Genomic DNA, 6,263 nt, shown 5'->3' with positions numbered 1-6,263 from the left:
ATGAATAAATACATAAAAATAATTTATTTTGTATTGGTTTCAGTTGTACAGTTTAGTGGTTAGACAATTATATACTTTACATACTGTTCTCTTGATATTTCCAGTACCCACCTCACACCATACATAGTTATCACAATATTATTGACTATATTTCCTATGCTTTACTTACTTTCCCATAAAGATTTTATAATTACCAATGTGTGCTTCTTAGTTCTTCCCATCTTTCACCCAGTGCCCCAACCAACCCCTCACCTCTGGCAACCACCAGTTCTCTCTCTGTATCTGTGAGTCTGTTTCTATTTTGTTTGTTCATTTACTTTGTTCACTAGATTCCATATATAAGTGAGATCATATGATATTTGTCTTTCTCTGACTGACTTATTTCACTTAGCATAATACTCTCCCAGTCCACCATGCTGTCACAAATGGTAAGATTTCATTCTTTATTATGGCCAAGTAATATTCCATTATATAGATACAATAGCTTTTTTATCCACTCACCTAGTGATGGGCACTTGGATTGCTTCGATAGCTTGGCTACTATAAATAATGCTGCAATGAATATAGGGGCACATATATTCTTTCAAATTAGTGTTTTGGGTTTCTTCAGATAAATCCTCAGAAGTAGAATAACTGGGTTATAAGGCAGAAGAATCTCCATACTGTTTTCCATAGTAGCTGCACCAATCTACATTCCCAACAACAGTGCACGAGTATTCACTTTTATCTACATCCTCGCAAATACTTGTCAGGGAAACTAAGAAAACAATCCCATTTACAATTGCACCAAAAATAAAATAAAATAAAATAGTACCTAGGAATAAATTTAACTAAGGATGTAAAAGAACTGTACTCAGAAAACTATAATGCACTAAAGAAAGAAATAGGAGATACAAATAAAAGCATATACAAGATTGATGAATAGAAAGAATTAACATCATTAAAATGTCCATACTACCCAAAGCAACCTATAGATTCAATGCAATCCCTGGCAAAATACCAATGGCACATTTCACAGAATTAGAACAAATAATCCAAAAATTTGCATGGGACCACAAAATAACCTGAATAGCCTCATCAATACTGAGAAAAAGGAACAAAGTTGGGGGTATCATGCTACCTGATATCAAACTAAACTTCAAAGCCATAGTAATAAACAGACATATAGATCAATGGAACAGAATAAAGAGCCCAGAAATAAATTCATGTCTAATGGTTAATTAATAATTGACAAAGGAGGCAAGAACATACAATGGGGTAAAAATAGTCTACTCAATAAATATTGCTGAAAAAACTGGACAGATACTATCAAAAAAATGAAACTAGATCACCTCCTTACACCATATACAAGACTAAACTCAAAATGAATTAAAGACTCATCTAGCTGATGTGGCTCAGTGGTTGACCAAGAGGTCACAGTTTGATTCCCAGACAAGGCACATGCCCAGGTTGCGGGCTTGATCCCTAGTAGGGGGTATGTAGGAGGCAGTGGATCAATGATGTTCCTCTCTCATCAATGTTTCTATCTCTCTATCCTTCTCCCTTATTCTCTCTCTAAAAATCAATAAAAAACATTTTTAAATGAATTAAAGACTTAAATATAAGACTCAAAACCATAAAAATCCCAAGAGAAAACATAGGCAGCAAAATCTCAGACATTTCTCCTAGAGATATTTTTTTCTGATATATCTCCTTTGTCAAGTAAAACAAAAAATAAATACACAAATGGGCTATATCAAATGAAAATTTTTGTACAGCAAAGGAAACCATAAAAAAAAGAGACAACCTACTAAATAGGAGAACATATTTGCCAATGATACATCTGATAAGGGTTAATATCCAAAACTTATAAAGAACTCATACTACTCAACACCAAAAAAAATCAAACAATCCAGTTAGAAAATGGACAGAAGACCTGAATAGACACTTCTCCAACGAGAACAAACAGAAAGACAATAGACATATGAAAAGATGCTCAGTATCACTAACTGTCAGAGAAATGCAACTGAAAACCAAAATGAGATATCTCCTCACACCTGTCAGAATGGCCGAGGCTGGGGAGGAGCCTACAACCAAGGTATGTGCCCTTGACCAGAATTGAACCTGGGACCCTTTAGTGTGCAGGCCAATGCTCTATCCACTGAGCAAAACTGGCCAGGGCTGTTTTGTTTTGTTTTGGTAACATGCTATCTCCTCTTTAAGTGAATAGTGAGGGTTTTGTTGAAAGTTTGGGGGGTGGGAGGGATAAACAGAGACAGAAAGTAAGTAAAGAAATCAGGAACACTCTGTTTTAATATTTAAAAAGAAAAACCTTCTCCCTGGGAGTATTTGTTTTTGCTAAGAAAGAGTAGAGGCATTCCTGGTCATAGTTCATAGCATTCAGTAGGAAACAGCTGTGCCTTATCCGTTACCTTCCTCACCACAGGACTTCCATCAAATCTCCTAGGTCTGCCCTCTGGCCAGGAGTAATATTTGCTTCCATTCCTTACCCCAAGACTCAGGTTTTTCTTACAGCCAAGGACCCTATGAGGTTATGAGCACATTATAACAAGGGCCATGTTGAAACAATGTCCTGCTTTCGCTGGCCTTCTCAGGCAGAACATGTTGCCCATCTTCTGAGTGATAGTTCTCCCACCTCTGGGAAGCCTTCCTAAGAAAAGCCCATCAATTGTGATGCCTCCTGACGCTGCTGTAGAATTCAATGAGTCAATATATGAGAATATAAGATGGAATGTTTTACATTGCCATTGTCCTCCACTGAAAGACCACGGGGACATGCTTGTAGTTGAACAAGTTAGGTTTATTACTTATTGCAGTTTGGAAGAACATACACCATGGAGAACCATGTGGTGTCTCAGTAAGAGGTGTCATAAACTATTATAGGTTTTGGGTTATGGTTGGGTTATTTGCAAACGTTTATTTGGGGGGAGAACAGGGTTCACTCTACATTAGATGCTATTAGAAACCAGAGGCAATTCTATGGTAGGTATTTCAATAAATCTTTTTTTTGTATTGTTTATTGTTGTACATTTTGTTTTGAACATCAAACACTGCACCAAATATGAGCCATTTATCTTAAAACAATGGTTTTTGCCATAACTAAGAGCACTGGAATGATGTTTACAAATAATTTCTGACAACTTAAAACTTATTAGTGGCACTGCTGTCTAAAAATCAAATACTTCATCATAGAGTATAATTATTAAGTTAAAAGAATAAAGTTTCCCCTTCCTTGTATTACCTTTAAACAAAAACCATAGTTTTCACCTGGAAAGGGCACTTACTTGAAACAAAAACTCAATTTTTAACTAGTTACATTAAACCCACCATGCTCTAAAACAGGAAAACAAGGCTTCCTATAGTAAATACAATGATACTGAAAAACTGTTAAAACTTCTTGGAAATGCCTGTTTTCACCAACTTGCAAAAAGAGAAGGAGTTTACATCTTACCTATCTTTAAAAGGTCTTGTCTGGATTAAGATGGCAGCCAAAAGGACTGCAGGAAGGGAGAGAATGTGACAGAGTAAAGAAGTGAGAGGAGCATGTGTGGATGTGTGTGGTGTGTGTGGGGGTAAGTGAGGGACAGATAGATATCTCAGGAATCCCAGGGACTGGCATATCAAGCTTGCCCAGATGGGGAGCCCTTGCTACCGCCACAGGAACCCCCAGGCAATCTCGGCTTTGGCATAGAAAGCACACCATCTTGTAGAGGGAAGCAAAGGAGGCCAGGAATGCTGCCACACCAACAACTGGACAGACCTCAGACAGCACCCCCAGACCTGCGCAGCGAGCCACTTGCCAACCATAACCCACGTGAAACCATCACCGTGGCCCCCGCAGTGAGCAATGCGGTACTGTGACATGGGTCCCAGATGTGTTCAGTTAGAGGCCACAGACCGGGCACTTACTTGAAACAAAAACTCAATTTTTAACTAGTTACATTAAACCCACCATGCTCTAAAACAGGAAAACAAGGCTTCCTATAGTAAATACAATGATACTGAAAAACTGTTAAAACTTCTTGGAAATGCCTGTTTTCACCAACTTGCAAAAAGAGAAGGAGTTTACATCTTACCTATCTTTAAAAGGTCTTGTCTGGATTAAGATGGCAGCCAAAAGGACTGCAGGAAGGGAGAGAATGTGACAGAGTAAAGAAGTGAGAGGAGCATGTGTGGATGTGTGTGGTGTGTGTGGGGGTAAGTGAGGGACAGATAGATATCTCAGGAATCCCAGGGACTGGCATATCAAGCTTGCCCAGATGGGGAGCCCTTGCTACCGCCACAGGAACCCCCAGGCAATCTCGGCTTTGGCATAGAAAGCACACCATCTTGTAGAGGGAAGCAAAGGAGGCCAGGAATGCTGCCACACCAACAACTGGACAGACCTCAGACAGCACCCCCAGACCTGCGCAGCGAGCCACTTGCCAACCATAACCCACGTGAAACCATCACCGTGGCCCCCGCAGTGAGCAATGCGGTACTGTGACATGGGTCCCAGATGTGTTCAGTTAGAGTGCATCAGACAGACCTCTGGAGCTGAGCCTCCTAACCGGAGCCCAAACCCAGCATCCCAGGATCCCACACTTCAGGTCCTTGTGTTGTAAGTGCAAGCCACAGGTTCCCCACTCCCCGCTCCATCCCTGATCCCAATCCAGAACATCAGCCCATTGTGTCTACATGCCTGCTCAACAGAGCCCTCACCAAGCGAGTTCCCCACCCCTGGCACAGAATGAGCATGCTCACTGCCAGCTTAGGCAGAGCCCTTGCAGGGCAAGCCCCCAGCCCCTGGCATAGACTAAGCATGCTCTATTGGCAGACAGAGCCCTTTCTAGGTGAGCACACTCCACCACCAGCACAGACAGACCCTTTGCTGGGGCATACCCAACTCTGGCACAGACAGACTTGCAGCCCAGTGTGTGCTATGTACCCAGCAGAGACAGAGCCTTGAGCCGGTGGGTGCTCAGTCACCAGCACAGACAGAGCCTTTGGCTAGTGCACATTCTGCCCCCAGCACAGACAGATCTGTCACCTGGCACATGCCCTACCCACAGCCCAGGTCAGAGGTGCTGGTGTGACCTGGTATGCCAAACCACAGGTCATAGGTTCATGCTGGAAGTGCACTGCCAGAGGACCTAGGGCACCATCCTGCCTTAGGGGCTTGAGCAACACAGTGAACTGCATGCCAGAGGGCTCTGGGCCCTCACAGAGAGTCACATACTAGGGGTACTGTGCATCCACACACCAACACTGAGAAAAGTATAATTGAAGGACCAGAACTGTGGGAGAAGGGGATATAACTCAGAGCAGAGACAGTAAAGGTGTGAAACTCAAGGCAGACCCAGCCCCCAGGGCTAGCAAGTCCAGGACCATTGAACTGTGAAAGGCCTCAACTCCAAGGACACCAAGGAGGTAGCTCAAGGACATAAAGAGAAAGCAAAAATGGGGACATGAAAAAATCCCCAAAGGAAAGAAAATGAGAAATCATCCCCCCAAAAGTATATAAATGAAATGGAGGAATGAAATATGTCAGAAAAAGAATTCAGAATAAGGGTCATACAATTCATAAACCAGATGGATGAGAAAATCAACAATCTATGTAAGAATCAGGAAGAAAGAAAGAGTGATGAAAATCAACAATTTATGTAAGAATCAAGTGGAAATCAAAAATGATATAGCTACAGTAAAAAACACAATGGAAGGTTTCAACAGTAGACAAGAAGATGAGGACCGAATTATTGAGCTAGAAGATAAGGCAGAAAAATACCCATTCTGAGCAGCAATTGGAGAAAAAAATTAGAAAACAGGAGAAAAGTGCTAAGGGAGGTTTTGGATCAAAACCTCACAACATCAAATGAACTAACATACGTATTACAGGGGTTCCAGAAGGACAAGAAGAGGAACAAGGATTAGAAAACCTATTTGAAGAAATAATGACAGAAAATTTCCCTGATTTGGGAAAGAAAAAATATCACACAAGCACAGAGGGCCCAAAACAAGATGAACCCAAAAAAGGCCCACACCAAGACATGTTGTAATTACATGGCAAACGTTAATGACAAGGAGAGAATCTTAAAGGCTGCAAGAGAGATACAGAAAGTTACCTACAAGGGATCTCCCAGTAGATTATCAAATGATTTCTCAACAGAAACACATCAGGCTAGAAAATAATGAAAGGTAGTATACAAAGTGATGCAAAGAAAGGGACTGGATCCAAGAATACTCTATCCAGCAAGGCTATCATTCAGAATTGAAGGGGAAATCAG

The sequence above is a fragment of the Myotis brandtii genome, unplaced genomic scaffold (genome assembly GCF_000412655.1).
Source record: "Myotis brandtii unplaced genomic scaffold, ASM41265v1 scaffold1360, whole genome shotgun sequence".
In the NCBI taxonomy this organism is placed as follows: Eukaryota; Metazoa; Chordata; class Mammalia; order Chiroptera; family Vespertilionidae; genus Myotis; species Myotis brandtii.
This window is presented reverse-complemented; position numbering follows the sequence as displayed.